The 17267-nt window shown below is 34.3% G+C and overlaps 1 long non-coding RNA gene across 1 annotated transcript; it reads right to left on the minus strand.

Annotated features, from left to right (window-relative positions):
• Positions 1 to 4692: 4692 nt before the first annotated feature.
• On the minus strand, positions 4693 to 8217 carry LOC117684631 (uncharacterized). Its single transcript, XR_004598340.2, has 2 exons — positions 7819 to 8217; positions 4693 to 5787 (listed from the first exon to the last, which is right to left on the minus strand). It is a non-coding gene; the product is annotated as an uncharacterized lncRNA (long non-coding RNA).
• Positions 8218 to 17267: the final 9050 nt, after the last annotated feature.

Consider the following 17267-nt stretch of genomic DNA (forward strand, 5'->3'; position numbering starts at 1 on the left):
GAAAATGCAGGCAAAATAAACATGACTGGGATCGGGACAACACTTCATGGCTATATGAATGCATATATTACCTGAATATAGGACATAGAACTCAAGGACATCAGATACCTGTGGCTTATGTGCACATGAAGTCACCATTATTTGTTTAAACACGTAAACCTAGTTATGTGCTCGTATAGATTGTTTTAACTTTAAAGTGTTTCCCTTTGAAAATGACAACTCTTGGGCCAGATATTCAAATACGTAGATTAAGTGAAATCTCGGTGTATTCCGTTTCAATGGGATGTCAGTGTGACCCCCCCCCCTCCCCATGCAAAACTTAAGCCAGCATTTTTAGAGACCAGTTATGATGTATCTTAGACACCTGTTACCTAGATACATGTAAATGAATGCTTGTAGGTAGGCCATTCTTTGGTGCATGTTTGTTTCCGTAAAGGTAAAACGTCATCCAGAAAGCGGCGTTTAAGTTGTAGAAAGTCAAGTTGAGTTATTCCTCTTTAGCCCATGTTAATTTTAAATCTACTTTCGAGTAATATTATTCATTAAAAGAGATGTTCAGTTGTGCAGGGGTGCTAGTAAAGTAGTTACACAATCATTTACAGGGCTTTTCCTTTCTTTTAATTTACAAACTAGAATACTAGTACCTAATTTCTACCCTACCCAGTGAAGTATATTTATATGATTAAATGCAGTGTTTTTTTAAAACTAGAAAATGCTGATAGAATCATATCCTTTTCATCGCTTTAAAGAAAATTTATATTTTCCAAACATTGCGTGCATGAAAGTTATGAAGGTTTCACACAAAAAATCCCAAAATTTTATATCAAATTTTATGCACGCTTTTAAACGATGGCTATGCTTAATATATGTATAATAATAGACATTGCAGTAGTTTTACCCGTCAATTATGCCAAATTTCAATGAAGAAAAATACGTACAAAATTTGCTAACAAAACAAACGACATTAAAAGGTACCGCGTTATTTCGCCTCATGTTAAATTTCACCCCTGGCGACGAGACGGGAATGGTTGTATTACGACTTTGACATCGCTCTAAATAAAGGTCGAAATGATCAGACAAATTACAAATAAACATGTGTACGTTTTGTTCGCTAATATTTCCAAAGTCTGCTTTCTTTACAATCGATGCATAGCATGCGGGTTGAATAACCCCAATCATTCGGGGGACGAAACCAAGCGGTTTCCTTTTCTAAACATTCCCGTGATGCATTTTGGTTTGTTTTTTCGTTTGCCCAAAGAGAAATTATTTTTATTTACTTTGAATATTTCTAACTTTGAAAGGAGACTGATTCTGCTGGTGTAAATAGGAGAAAGTCCATAACTTTCTGAGATAAATGATTTGTATGGAACAAATTTTGATACTGTAATTACAAAATAAATCGGACCAAGCAGCTTTAAACCCTGTGATTTTTCAAATTATTGCCATGCCAGATTTATTGCACGATATACTAGCATTTGGGCATTTAAGCGTATTTTCTACCGATTGCATATTGTCTGTTAATTCTTCTTCCGGCTTCAAAACTTGGAACATTTTCCCCACACATTGAACTCGTTTCCAAGTTAAGGAGGCTGGATGGTCGTATAATTAAGCGTCAGATCTGTGTAGAATTTTAAAATATTATTTGTTTAGCTTTAAACAATTACAAATGTATTCAATAAAAAAAAATCCATATGATTCATCTTTTAAATCTGGGTATTTTTCTATATGTTTATATATTTATATATAACTCTTCTTCTAAAGGAAATCAATGCAGTCTAAAAATAGCTATGACCATCGAGCCCTATTATTTTGAAATGTTTAACTTGCAACCTTGAATTCAGTAGTCAGTACTACAGTACTTCTCATTAATTATAACCGTTATCGAACTACAGGTCAATGCTCACTGTTTATCTACTATTCTGGTGCTTTTTTCTTTCTGTTTTTATCAAAACTCTATATAACAGCCTAAACTTTTCACGGTATGGAGCCAACAATTGGCACAGAAAGTCTTCCATAAAAGCTAGTAGTGACATTTCGGAAATTTTTGTTCTAAAGATTCAACATTTCTCTTAAAAGCATCGAAGATTCCCTCGGAACCTGCCTTTGACCTAATACCCTTCCCCCGAACCGCTTGAGTGGAAAATGAGAGAGAGAGAGAGAGAGAGAGAGAGAGAGAGAGAGAGAGAGAGAGAGAGAGAGATATCAGGTATTAATTTTTCAACAATATCAAGCTATAATTGAACAAGGCATTGGGCTTTATTTGATATCGTAATCGATTCATGACCTTGAACCTTGATTTCAAGGTCAATTTGGTAGGTTTTATCATTGATGACAATTATAGCGTGATGTTATTTTTCTAGGACATTCGCTGCACGAGAGGTACATGTGTTCTAGGTCAGTGGTTGCATTCTAGAATATGCTTGACAAAAATATTATAGCATGATGATACACTAAGCCAACGCTTTCGAGTACACCCAGAAAACACTCGTTATTTTGACCTTTTACATTAAAGACGCCACTGTCTTGACAACGGGTACAAAATGAAAGTACCCACAGTTGTACTTTACAGTACGCATGGTACTAGTTGTACCTGTACGTTGATTACAATCATTGAATATGCAGATTACCTTTCAAAAAGTGAAATTGCTTGACAAATATTTGACGGACGATGATCTGCTGTCAGAACACTTCAACCATTTTGCACTGTTTGGCGGTACCACCCCGTAGAAGGCGTAGCTTGTAGGCTTACTACGTCAATTTTCTCAACGACTTGACTTTCATCAATAATGGTGCTTAAACTGCACGTTTTTCGTGGAATTATATTTACTTGTACATGAGAGTCTTCACTCCATTTCAATACCATGTCTTTACCATTTGTTCTCGTATTTCAGCGTTCACAGGTAAAATAAAAAGAAGCTCTTGTACCTATGGTTCGCCTGGAACAGCAATCATGTTTGAATTTGCAAAAGCTTTTTCTCTGCATAGAAGTTCTAATTAAATGAGATAAGGCGGGATTCAAGATTCTCCATATTCTATTGCCAGGCAGAAGCCGACATTCTTCTTTTGAAATTTCCAAACTTGGTTTCTTATGTATAGTATTCAATCAGATGTCTACGTATCTAACGCACGAAGATAAACAGCGTGCAAGATACTTCACAAACTGGGGGCATGTAGCCGCAATTTGACGAAAGGTTACTATTAACTATATCAGAAAACAGTCTACTCATTTTTCCAAACGCCCGTTCTTGTAAATATCGATTTATCTTAGAGTCTTCTTGATTTCGAAACGATTTTGCATCACGCATAAGACACGGGGTATACCTTTAACTGTGCCAGTGCATTCTGTCTTAATTGATTGGAACCATGTTGTAAGAGCAATGTTTACCTGTTAGTTACCTGTTGGCATTAAAATCTTACAATCTCAGCAGTGCAGGGGAAATTGGCTAGACGGAGCAAACTTGACAACTTTGTCAAACCTTACTTCATTTAGTTCCATTCGAAAAGAGGGACGAGGGTATTCAAAATAATAACATTAGTAATATGGGAATAAAATACGATATTGCGTATGACAAAATATGAACTGGTCATATCTATCACGAGGGAGGGGGGGTATATGACCTCTTTAGTACACGTGCTGAGGACATTCTTCACAATGTCAATGTTTGTCATACCACATTGTCCTTCTCTTGTTTACCCTTATAATTAACTGACCAACCCTTGTATGCTTCACCCGACTCTTGATCAGAAAGGTCATCTATGACCCGCAGAAACCACCCACGATCAACTGTAATTCCAAGGACACAAGATTAATTATCATATTCAAATATAATCTTTTGGATACTTTTACTGATCTACGCTAAGAGGCCAAATCTGTAACCAGTGTAAATTTGACTTTGGCTATCGAAAGTTATGCATATTTACTAGTTCGCTTGGACTATCTTATTTCAGAAGATTATCCTCGTTGCAATTTTCATCTGATCGAAAGAGGAATATTCCTTGAATCTCGCAAAACAATACCTATCCAATCAAAGCCATTGGGTCGTGCTTCAAAAGTTCATAGCTTCAATTTATTCCGAAAATTTTATTTCTATTTGCAAATTCCAAATTAATTGTTTTCACCTTTTTAGTACATGCACATGTAATTCTAAGAGAAAAAATACACCAGTGAAGCTTGATTTATTGTAAGCTACAACAAAAAATATTTCAAGACATGATTAATTTTAAAATGACCGCGATATTATTTTCTCTATAAATTTTGGTTGGGTGGTTTTCGCAATTACGCAAAGAATGGTAAAAACGTTCATTTTGTGGAATATTCATAGTTGATTTACAAGCATACTTTACATTTAATTAGTTTTCGTCCAGTTGGTGCCGCTGATTTCTAGTGAGACATTTTCTTGTTTAAATAATGCAACAATTATTTCGATAATTTTTCGATAAACTACTGCAAGTCGATCGATTAAAATATCTCTCTCTCCTTCTCTCTCTCTCCTCCTCTCCTTCTCCTCTATCTCTCCTTTCCTTCTCTCCTCTCTCTCTCTCTCTCTCTCTCTCTCTCTCTCTCTCTCTTTCGTGATACTTGTACACTGAAAGACCGAAATATCCTCTACCATTAGTCGTTTGAAAACTATGTCCCAAGACATAGGTATAATCGTCTTCAGTCTTTTTGAGAAAAAGAATCAACAACACGCATTCGAGTTTGTTATTTTAATAACACTTAAAACATTAAAAACAAAAAAAATATAACAACAAAGTATATGCCATTCTTACTTTGAGAACATTTTTCCAGTGTAAAAAATATATAAAAACCGTTCCCACGTTAATATAACTGTAAAAAAAAAATGGTCACTTCAAATTTGAACGTCCATTCCATAAATGTCTATAATGTCAAGTTTCGCAACAAAACAACGATAATCAGGCCTGTGTTACATTTACGAAACGATTTTGCAGCTGTATCTCTTGGAGTCGAACCTTTTGGCGAAACGAGTCACTTCGTATAGACAGGACCCGGGGGTATCCGAGTGTCCTATCCCGACCACCAAGAAACCGTTTTTCCGATGAGCCACGAGAATCTCCTCTCCATTTTTCCCAAGAAGCGTGTCATTATCCTCACATTGTCGGAAGCACATGAACATCTCGTTGCCAAATTTCATTCTCACGAGTGATGAATATTGTCCGGAAAGTGCATAGTTGATGGTTTTCACATCATTGTCTTTGAAAGTAAAATTCGCACTGCAGGCAACAATTTTCCCGGCTTTGTCAATAATTGCAGCTCTCTCGATTTTTCCATTCCTGGTAAGCTTCAAAAGTAGGTTTCTCAAGTCAGAATCCATGGTCTTAAAACTCCTTAAATTGTCTTGTTCAATTCTTTTCGAAGAATCCCAATTTTAGAGTTTCGTTGAATTGCAGTTGGAGAAATGTTGAGCTTATACTCTCAAACTGAAGTCGAAGAAAGAAATGAATAAGTTTGAATCTTGGTCGACTATTAAACAAACTTCATCATACCTTTATCATTTTAAACAAGGAGATTAAATTTGCAGTTGAAAGCTCCGCCCACCTGTAACTGAGGGGGTATATATGCGGCAACTACGTCACACAATATTCCTCTCACGGCCTCGGCCTTGCGTGGACAAAGGGCACTTGCTTAACGGAAGTCAAGGGGAATGTTTCCGTTGTGAAGGCACATTTTCTTTAAAGAATTTAACTAGGTCTCTGTGTTATCACAATTTTTGTCAGTCCACGGAGGTAATTGATTAAAATGAACTCGAATGATCCACTACCTGCCTTCTGAAAAAAGAGAAAGAAAAGGTTAATTTTTGCAGTAACAAATTCACTTAATATATTTCAAACCTCAGAACTGCGCGAGTATCATTTATTAATAGCACTAGTAATTACGTATGGTTTAGAATATCAGAAGACGATGTGATAGATTCAATTTTAACTTGCTGATCTCTTCAACGAAAAACTTGATCAGCAAGAAATGCGTGCTTTTTAGAGAGAAATACAGAGAAAGGCAGAGTTCTGAAAACAATCGATTCCATTTTTCCAAAAAGGGTTTCAATCTTTTCCTTTTTAACATTTTGATATGAAATATATTTTAGAATTTCTTAAGTTTTGATGTAATATGCAGTGCATACATTTATAGGTTTCTCAGTGCACATCGCCATGAAATATAGCATTTTGAGCTATAGTAAGTAAGAATATTTTGTATCTCATGAGATATTTGCTGATATCTGTTGAACTTTTAACCTCGACAAGTAGCATCTTAATATGTAATATGTCCAATTGTTCTACAGATGTCGGCGTAAACACAGCAGGCGTTGTCGAGAAAAAAATCCCCAAAGTAGCTTAATTCGGAGGCCTTCCACACCCGACGCAAGATTATGCAAAAAGATTTAAAGGAGTCCTTTAAATCAAGTTTGCATTACAATTTCCCGTTTGCAGGGCTTTTGGGGGAGGAGGAGTTGATTATTCATACAGAATTTATATTCAAAGACCTATTATTTGTATATTACATGTTTTTATGAAGTTAACAAGAGTAGCGCTTTGTGATATATTTCCATTTAAATAACAGTTTACGGAACATAAGCGACATGATGGCTTGAATATCCGAGAAAATTATTCTTCATGAGAAAGGTCAAATAAAAATAAGTAGAGGGCAAAAAAAAAAGTGGAAAAAACAGCAAAACAAAAGTATATGACTTTTTCACCTTTAGCCAAAACAGATTAAGAATCACATACCGGATTACTGGAGTACTCAACTTATATTCGTAAAAGCAATATAAATTGATAAGTAACGTGTATGAGTAGTTTGCAACAGCATTTGATTAACTGCAGTCAACAATACCCGTGATATATGTTTCTCATTGAAATAGTTATGCAGTGAATTTTATCTTTGTAGTTCAAACTCAAAATCTCGAAGTCATTATTGTGTGACCAAGACGGTAAAGAATTTGAAGATATCTTCTTATTATCATTTATTCAGTATCCTTTTTAATCATTTCAAAGAAACAGTTTTTATAATTTCATTGTGTATGCTAGGCCTACCGGTATAATGTGGAAGGAGTCAAAATAAGTTTTGCTTACACGAGCTTACACCAAATTCATTTGATTTGATCAATGTTTAGATTAGACTGACGGTTAGATTACCGTTTGTAGATTATAGTTTGGCCGAGGATCTAGTCTGTTCCCTTACTGGCGGCCTGGCTACGTTTGAACACTTTTAACGAACACTGTGGGACAATAGCTCTGAACAGAATTCAGTCTTTGCAATGAAGTATTATAATATATTTGCAAAAATACATCAAAAGTATTGAACATAAAGCCTTTTTTCGTCGTTTTTTCTTCAAATCATTGTATGACAAAGTGCTAACCATGTATAAATTCAAAATTTAGGCATTGAATCTGTTAATTTGATAACACCCCCGCCTCATCCCTCCTCCACACTCCTTGCTGGAATCCATCGGTCGTCGTCTCATAAAGATGTCTTGTCATCAATGTCTTAAAACTTAGGGAAACAGATTGCTCAACATACTTTGCATAAGATCTACCTTAAAAATCTAAGTACCATTTTAACCATAAAGTATATTTTTAGTAAAAAAAAAAACAAATTCAAACTTGAATATTTTCCCATTCTATCGATATTATATACAGAACTCTTCGTCTTAAGAAGATTAGCAAAGTGTAAAAAGGTCATGACCACCCAGTCCTCTTAAATCTCGTGCTAAAAAATCAACACGTGCGTGAATCAAGTTTGGTTACGTCCGTTAGTGCAACCTAAAGTGAATCAAGGGACATGTGTTAGCTTTTTTACAATACCTTACAAAACCTTCTCTTCTGCAAAACACCATCATTCCATCATCGCACTAGCAGCAGTGTCTACAAGCTTGAAGATTGTTAGACCTGATGTAGAGAACACACATACACCGTATTTATATATATTTTCTCTCTCTTACGGTCAATTAGATCTGCTAATTGCGCTCCAATCAAATCCTACTCTACTTTCACTCAGAAGACCCGGATTGAATAGTCATCACCTTGCTGTGTCACAGAGCAAATAAGAATATAATACCTTTTTTTTTCCAAAAATCTTATTCTCTGCTCATTGCAAAAGTTGAGGAAAGTTTGGGGTAACCAGAATTCGAAACTGGGACCGCTGTAAATCTACTTAGGTCTTCTACAACTCAACGGGCTAGCCATATGTATATGTACACTCTGATAAAATTACACCTCGAGATCTAATTCACATATCAGGCACGTAGCATCGTTTTTAAAAGTGGGGGGGGGGGGGGGGGGGGGCAGGCTCATCCATAAAATGTTGGCAAGCAAAAAAAAAAAAATCAAAATCAAATTTTTTTCTAATTCTTCAAAATCCTAATCCTAATAGAACTACCCGGGCAAAATACACGCATATATCTAATATTAATATCGAATTTGTGTAATTAAGCAGACTCACTAGGCAAGGTCATTTTTTTAATCCTAGTATTTATATTTCTTAGATAAAACACCTAGATAGATCACAGTCATGTTAACCTGTGCTAACCATAAATTATGACATATTTTATTAAACTGGGTAGAGAGGTTACAAAATCTGCACACATGCACTCCGTGAAACCTTATGTAAGTATTGACCTTAACAGGTCGATTTCATTAAAGTTTGAAAGATAAATGTCCTGTTATCTATCCGCATACATATATATCGGGGGTGTTATCATAAAATAAACAAAGAAAGTTCTATATACGTAATAGTCAACGGATAAAGAGAACAGGAGTTACGAAATCCGGAGATAAGTAATATATGAGAGGGACAAAACAAGCACTTGCTGGCCCCGTGTTTATTTGTGTATTTACGAGATTTTTTACGGGTGGACATCGACCAAAACAACAAATAAAACAGCAATCACGTGCAGAGCAAAATTTACTAATGGAGTCTCTCTATCGACTTGTGATAAAGCAACGATTGCTGTGCTGAATTGTACTATATTAATTGAAACAGGTATAACAAAACAAAACAAAAAACTAATATGTGGAAATTTTTCATCAATCAGAACTATTACTTGCCCCCCCCCCCCAAAAAAAAAAAACAAAAAACATGCGTATTGTTTTATTCTAAACTATTAATAATACCGAGACTTTGAAATTACTAGTATAAGGAAAGATAGTAAATTCTGTCTTTCGTTTGTTCTTTGAATCATTGTGCAATGTCCACTTTTAATCCCAGTCTCTCTTTACAACAGGGGCATATAAAGGAAAGGTAGGACTGAGAATAAAAGTGAGCACATCCAATCATGGTGCCTGGCCCCAGGATCATGTATCGGTCTCAGACTTGTCTCGTGGTGATGGAAAACATCGAAAAAATGTCATGCTTTTAAATGTGTCTCAATATTACATTGCAAATTTCAAGCGTAATTTTCATAATAAAAGAGAAATATTTCACGAATGACTTATATGATCCCGAGGCCTAGTTCTAAATTTGTCAACGACCTTAAAACTTTTTGTATTCACCCTTATAAGTAAAGTAAAAGTAAATAGTTTATTATAGTGACATGTGTATATAACATAATTACAAAATTCCTTTTACAAATATAACATCAATACACCCGGCCCAACGGACCTATAAGTCACTTTCAAACTGTTACAATGTGAATAAATTTTACATGTTTTAGGAGCAAGATGGCTTTGTCATATCATATTGTTATAAATATGAATTTTGCTTAATTATTGAAAAATGTCCCAGGTTTTGACCTTTATTAATTAATCCTGGAGCCAAACCATTGAATCTTTGATTTTTTTTTGACACGACGAAAACAGCAAATTATGCTTTAAGCACGTAACAATATGATTAATGTAATTAGCAATATGAAATACAGTTGTATTAACAAACTCTTTTATCATTTACAACTGGAAAACAGTGGGTGATTACGTCCAACACCCGCTCTTATTGTTGTGGAGTCGCACCCAAGCACTCAATTGTTCAAGGTGTCGCAATTGACACCTTGATTTGATCGTCACTCTATCCTTCTTTTTGAAAAAAAACGTGTTTTTGAATGTCGCTTAATTAAGATCAGTTAAGCAAGATTAGCCAATGTTACGTTAATGCTACCTTAGACAAAAATACCGGTATTAATAGCAAGTGTCCTCTGTTTTTAGGCTTAATTACACACACTTGTCAGTTTTTCTTGTGATATTTAATCTCGGATCGCCTTATTGGACACAGTTAAAAGAATTTAGTATATAAGCAACGCATATAATTGATTTGAGCAGGTTTTAGCTATAATATACTTATGTCTGACACCAATCTTTTGTCAAAACAATCGGAGCAATTACTATAGCACAGTGATGCCGCCCTTATCCGGATCCCGATAATCCGGACGTTTTTCTTTCCGGACGAATCATGGGCGAATTTTTTTTTTCAAATGGGCGATAGTAAACATTGATTCATTTGTCTGTATGCTTCATTCATCTTGTCGATTTAGTCGATATCGAAAGTGACAGGAATTATCACGATTTAAGGCAGTGGTTAAAATTTAATTTTAATAAACCCGAGGAGAAAAAGCAGACTTAATCAGATAGAAAATAACTGTGTGCAATTAAAAAAAAAACTCTCTTGGTTGCAGAAATTTGTTTACATGTAAATTTTCATTCCCCCGCCCCTCTGAAAAAATAGAACGTTGATATTTTATTACGTTTGTTAAAAACACTTTTATTAACATTGTCTGGGTTTTTTTTTAGGTGGACAGGTATTGACATTGATTTGGACACCATTGGAAAACCAGGCCAAGATGAATAATATGTTTCCTTTTCCAACCTGAAAATATTAGATTTTATTAGCGCTTCTCAGAGGAAGATGTTGTTTGTAAATTTTCATTATAATCTCATCTCGACTTTTTCTGTTTTTAAAGTATTTTATAAACATGACGAAAACAGTTTATCTTGTTTGTCACGAATCTCTTTGTTCGAAACTGACAGTTTCTGTCCAGTACATTATTTGTAAGTCAACCATCCCAAGCTGGTACATTTGGTACATTTCGCCACTGTTTACGGATGTTAACGTTTCTTTAGTTCAGTAGATAACCCCAAACTATTCCCTCTCAGATGTGATATGCTTTTGTTGACACAGATCAATTTGACCAATTTTCGATAAGATAAATCGTACGAATAAATAAAGGTTTCCTATTGAGTTTTATTTCCCAGGAGTGACCGAACCCTGTGCATATGCATGAAGATATCCATTAAAAGAAAAAAATAAATAAGTTAAAATAAATTAAAAAATTAAATTAAATTAAACAAATAAAAATACAAAGGCTCAATTCAGTCACATATTATGCCGATAATGAAGCAAATGCTAATAACAGAACTTTCATTCTAGCTAAATAATTATATTTATTTATTTAAGGGCTCTCAGAGAGGGGTATACACATAAAAACAATAATATAGATCTAATCGTGGTTATGACAAGTAATGGGGAACGTTTATGTTTATTCTTTTTTTTAAATAATGATATGATATGCTCCTAAAATTTGATACAGTACTTTGATACTTTGATATCATTACTCGCAATTTCATTTCATTCACATTAACTAGTGCATGTATAATGGATTAGTCAACGTTATAGAATGTCGGGGGCCAAATAAATTGTCCGCTGGAAAACTGCTCGACTTGAACGTTACAGTAATAATACAGTAAATACAGTACAGTCATTCGAATGAACAAACTTGAAAACATGCGCAGTTTTGAGATAATAGCCGACATAATTGATATATCGCATTTACCTTTTGAATTCTAACAAAATAAATTCTAAAATTTCCTAGTATCACAGTGGGACACAAAAACCAGGTTCTGGAGGGGGGAGGAGACGGGCCATATTAAGCAGTCCCCCACCCATTTTTGAAACAATATAAATAGCCCCACTTAATTCCTTCTTTTCTGGTCCAATTCTTGTCGTAAGTGATGATGCAGGATAAAAGGAAATTAAAATAGTATATATTTTTTTCTTTTTTACCGTCATACAACTTGGCATAGAAATAGTAATCAATGTTTAGAATCTAACAAGGACTATATTTTTGGCGGAATATTGGCGTAGGAAAATATCACATGGTTCGCAATTCAAATTTGCTGTAGATTAATGTGTCCGTTTTAGCATTTTTAAAACAATAACATTAATGTTGGATTTTTAAATACTGTGAATTAATATTATGATACTTGGGTTTCAGAATATGTTTTTAAAATATGATTTACCTATCAAATTACATTTTTATAAGCTTTTTAAAGCGCCCATTTTATACATTGATTTGTGTGAAAAAATTACTAAAATCAATTTTTTTCTCTCTTATTTTAAAATGGTCAATATTTTAGCTTTTATGTCAATTTATATCTTTATATAAAGTCTTTATAACACATAAAAATCAAATATATTTTAATATTGGAAGCACAAAACAAAATGATCAAAATATCTTCAAAATCTAAGAAAATTAGAGGAAATGCGGGCTAACCAATATCAATTTTAGTTTAAATATTTAGGCCAAGTAGATTTTGTTTGAATAATGTAACTGTGTCTGGGGAAAGGCCTTCACCACAGTTAAAATGCGTTTCATATACCCGTAATGTAGCAGAAAATTGCAGAATTGCCCCAAAACAATTTTGGAGAAAATAAATTAAGTTGCATTTAAAATAACAGTCAAATTGTTCGCAATAAAATCATTTTGAAGCTGTAAATACCTTTCTTCGAAAAGTGTAATTTTATAATTACAGAATTCAATATTTCTTCAACAACGTCTTTTACAGACCATGTTGACATCCAAAACTCTCAGGTTTTTATTTAGTAAATGCCCTGTGTTAGTGTTATCTCCCGAATTTTCTTTGATGTACAGAAGAAAAAAATTCCAAAGAAAATTTACACGCATATGTTTTATCGTCTCAAAGGTTATCCATGCAAATGTGATATTGTGGAAACAGAATAAAGAGCCTTGATTTAGCGTGAATGTGATGCGCATGCGCAAGATTGTAAAATCCAAAAATATATAGATGATTTCCGGAATTTTTTGAGGAATTTTCGTTGATTATTAATTAGCGCAGCTTGATTGAAAAAAAATAAGAACAAATTAGTAATCTTTAAGTATCAATGATTTTTAGAATATATAAAACAAAAGACAGTACTCTTTCGATTTATCGGTATTAAAGCTAAAAAATTCGAGTCTATTATTTTAATACAGTAGTATAGATAGATTTAGTAGTAAAAGCTGATAGACATTCTGATTTTCTACCATTTCATTGAAGAATAGAATCTTCATATCTTATTAAGATACCGGTATTTACATAACTGCAAAGAACTACATTTATTTTCATCCTCCTTAAAGTTGAGGAAAAGGTAGTGACCTTGACCTGACCTTTATGCGAAAACAAGGTGGTCAAATTTGATTAAACTGATAGAATTATTTGGTTATATAATCTGTTTGACTGTGTCAAAATTTAACGAATTTCTATTATAAGAAGTATGTTTGATAACGAGAAGACTCCTTCCTGAGGAAGAAAGTTGGAGATTGGTAATAAAATGACTGTTTTTTCCTGGTTTTTTTTTGGGGGGGGGGGGTATAGAGGGTGGAGGTGGTTCCACTAAATAAAGCATTTTACAGTTTATCGTTACATCTTTTTTTATCTCTTATTATTATTATAACGTGGGGAAAAATAAATAGATAACTGGGGTTTTTTTTTTCTGTCGATCTGCACTTTTGAATACTGAAGAGACAGTTTTTAGACATGTAAGAAGAAGGATAACTCTCGCTTGAATACCTAAACTTATATGTTATCATTCGCTGGAAATATGAAATACGATTGGATCACTCGAGTTATAGATGGCAATATTGTTCAATCTAATGAGAGGTTAGCCCTGTATGATGCTATCGTATAAAAACATTAATTTGATGACAAGGTATTTGTTGGGTAAATCTGAAGGATTGGTTGTTTGAACTTTAGTAATTTGGGTCAAAAGCTTTCGGCAATTAAATCTATAGATGGAGATCTTTTCACACCTAAAGTTACTAGTATTGTCCTTTTTATTTGAGCATTCAAGACAATTTGGTGACTTTCCTTGTAAAAGCAAATATAAAGAACGATATAAAGAGTCAATTTCAACCTTAATAATTCAACATTAATTCAAAATTGTTTCAGGTGTATCAAATTGTTTTAGAATTTTGTAGAAGAGTTGATAGAGATACTTTTTTTTGTCTATTTATCTCATTTAAGGAAGGAGTCTTCTCGTTATCAAACATACTTCTTATAATAAGGATATCATGAAATTTTGACACGGTTAAACAGATCATATAACCAAGTAATTCTATCAGTTTAATCAAATTTGACCTCCTTGTTTTCGCATAAAGGTCAGGTCGTCAAGGTCACTATCTTTTTCCTCATCTTACAGGAGAATGAAATAAATATAGTTCTTTGCATTTATGTAGATATCTAATTAAGATATGAAGATTCTATTCTTTAATGAAATGATAGAATATCAGAATGTCTACCAGCTTGCACTACTAAATTGGGATAAATATTCAAACTAAAATTGATATTGATATTGTTTAACCCGCATTTCCACTAATGTTCTTAAATTTTGAAGATATTTTGATTATTTTTTATGCTTCCAATATTAAGATATATCTGATTTTTACCTTACATAAAGATATAAATTGACAGAAAATCTAATATATTGACCATTTAGTAAGAGAGAAAAACTGATTTTAGTGTTTGTTTTTTTTCCACACAAATCTTTGTATAGAATGGGCGCTTTAAAAAGCTAATAAAAATGTAATTTGATAGGCAAACCATATTTTAAAAACATATTCTGTAACTCAAGTATCATATCATTAGTTCACAAAAATCCAACATTAATCTTACTGTTTTTTAAATGCTAAAACAGACTCATTAATCTGCAGCAATTCTGAACTGCGAAACATGTGACATTTTCCAACGTTAATATTACGCCAAAAATATAGTCCTTGTTAGATTCTTAACATTGATTACTTTTTCTATGCCAAATTGTATGATAGTAAAAAAGAAAAAAAAATTAATATTAATTTCCTTTCATCTTGATTTAATGAACAATTAATCAAATTTACGCTTGACAAGTCGAACACCAGAGAAGACTCCTTCCTTAATTTCACGCAGTGGCAGTATTTGATGCCAAACGCTACTGTTACAATTCAATCAAAATCAGTCAAAAATATTTTTCTCATCCTTTTTCGAATAGAAAATATAGAGCTAAAACAAACACAATTATTTTCAGTTATGAGTTGTGGGTACATAATTCTTTCTTGAAAACAATCAATGTTTTCGGAAAGAAAACTTGCTTTTTTAACAATAAAACTGTATTATGCCTGACAAAAGGTTAACTTTAAGTCATATTTCTAAACTGAGGGCATTTGGATCATAAACTGAAAACTTCACATGTCTGTCGTTGTAATAAATTAATTTTGTTCAGTAATTTTAGGGGCCATTTTAGGCGTGTCATGTATGGCTCTTTCTTCTCTCGGAAAGAACATCCCAAAATATACATCCAATATTAAGCCTTATTAGGTTTTATTTAGGGTTAGAGGTTTTGCTTTGGGATAAAAAGTTTTGACCCCCTCCCCTTAAAAGTTTAATGTTGTTTCACATAAATGTGACAGACAAGATTCCGGTTGGATTCGAAATGTAAGCACTTATTCCGGAAATGAATCAGTAACTTACGTCATTGAATTTACTTATATTTCTAATAAACGCGTACTTTGATTAACACTACGAACTAGTTTTATAGAATCTTAGTCATATGTTAAGTTCAAAACATATATTTACACAACATTTATGGCTATCTGATTTAATAGGGGCATAGCGACTTTAACTGGGGGGGGGGGGGTGTTGTTATGCATATTCAATATTTATATACATATATAGAAAAATATTGAAGAACCTCCTCTTCTCCAAATCTTCTCCTAGCCTTATGAGAATTATTTACATAATATCAAGCCTACATTTTTTCCCGAAGCCTTCCGACGTGTCCCTAGTCTAATGAGTAGTGTCCACCTATCAAGAGTATCTTGTCTCTAGAAGTCTTCCGAAGTGATTGCACAATCGGTAGGCATCGAGAACCAGTCTAGATCGGGTGTCCCCAACCTGGTTATACTCTGTCCTGAGTTTTTGCTTGCACCACTTTTTGCTTGATATTTCAATAATAGTAAATACCTTTGTGCTCAAACTACGTTCATCCACTAATATAAAAAATGCCCAGATTATCTGTTTTGAAACGCCCCCTCTACCGCTTCAGGTTTCAATACACATCCCGAAATTGAAAGTCTACGGAGATTTTGCATTGCAACAGCCATTAAGAAGCCCGGATGATAACGTTAAAAAATTGCGCGATGTATTCCGAGTGTATTCCGAATGGAGAAAAGATGTAAACATTCCCCATTATAAATCTCCGTAAGGAATATGTTTTCGTTCCTGTGAATTTTTCTGAGAGGAAAGGGATACTTGTTCAATGAAAATATCTTGGATATATTCCCTTTTAACGATTTCAACTGTATTTCTTTCACAGGTATGTGTAATTTTATTAAAAATCATTAAAAAGCGATGGAAGCAATAACTTGGGACAGACTATAGTAGTATTCACAGACCAAGCGAACCCGGGTTCCCGAAGCCTTACGAAGAACTTGCACAGTCGGAAGGCCACGGGAGCTTAGTGAGATCAGGCGTCCCTAGCCCAGTAGTCAGTAGTGTTCACTGATCAAGCGTACCCTGGTTTCCCGATGCCCTCCGATGTACAATTACCATCGGAAGGCCTCGGAAACTAGGCTAGATCAGGCGTCCCTAGTCCAGTGAGTAGTGTTCACCGACGGATGTTTCCCCAACCTAGTCAGTAGTGTTCACTGATCAAGTGTACATTGGTTCCCGATGCCTTCCGATGTACAAGTACCATCGGAAGGCATCGGAATCTAGGCAAGATCAGGCATCCCTAGTCCAGTGAGTAGTGTTCCTTAGCCCAGTGAGTAGTGTTCACCGACGGATTTTTCCCCGACCTAGTCAGTAGTGTTCACTGATCAAGCGTACCCTGGTTCCCGATGCCTCCCGATGTATAAACATAATCGGAAGGCATCGGAAGTTAGGCTAGTTCAGTACTCTCTAACCTAGTGAGTAGAGTTCGCCGATCAGGGTGTCCCCAGCCTGGTGAGTAGTGTTCACAGACGAAGCGTATTCTTGATTCCGACGCCTTACGAAGTACTTGCACAATCGGATAGCCT

This window comes from Magallana gigas, chromosome 7 (assembly GCF_963853765.1).
Source record: "Magallana gigas chromosome 7, xbMagGiga1.1, whole genome shotgun sequence".
NCBI lineage: Eukaryota > Metazoa > Mollusca > Bivalvia > Ostreida > Ostreidae > Magallana > Magallana gigas.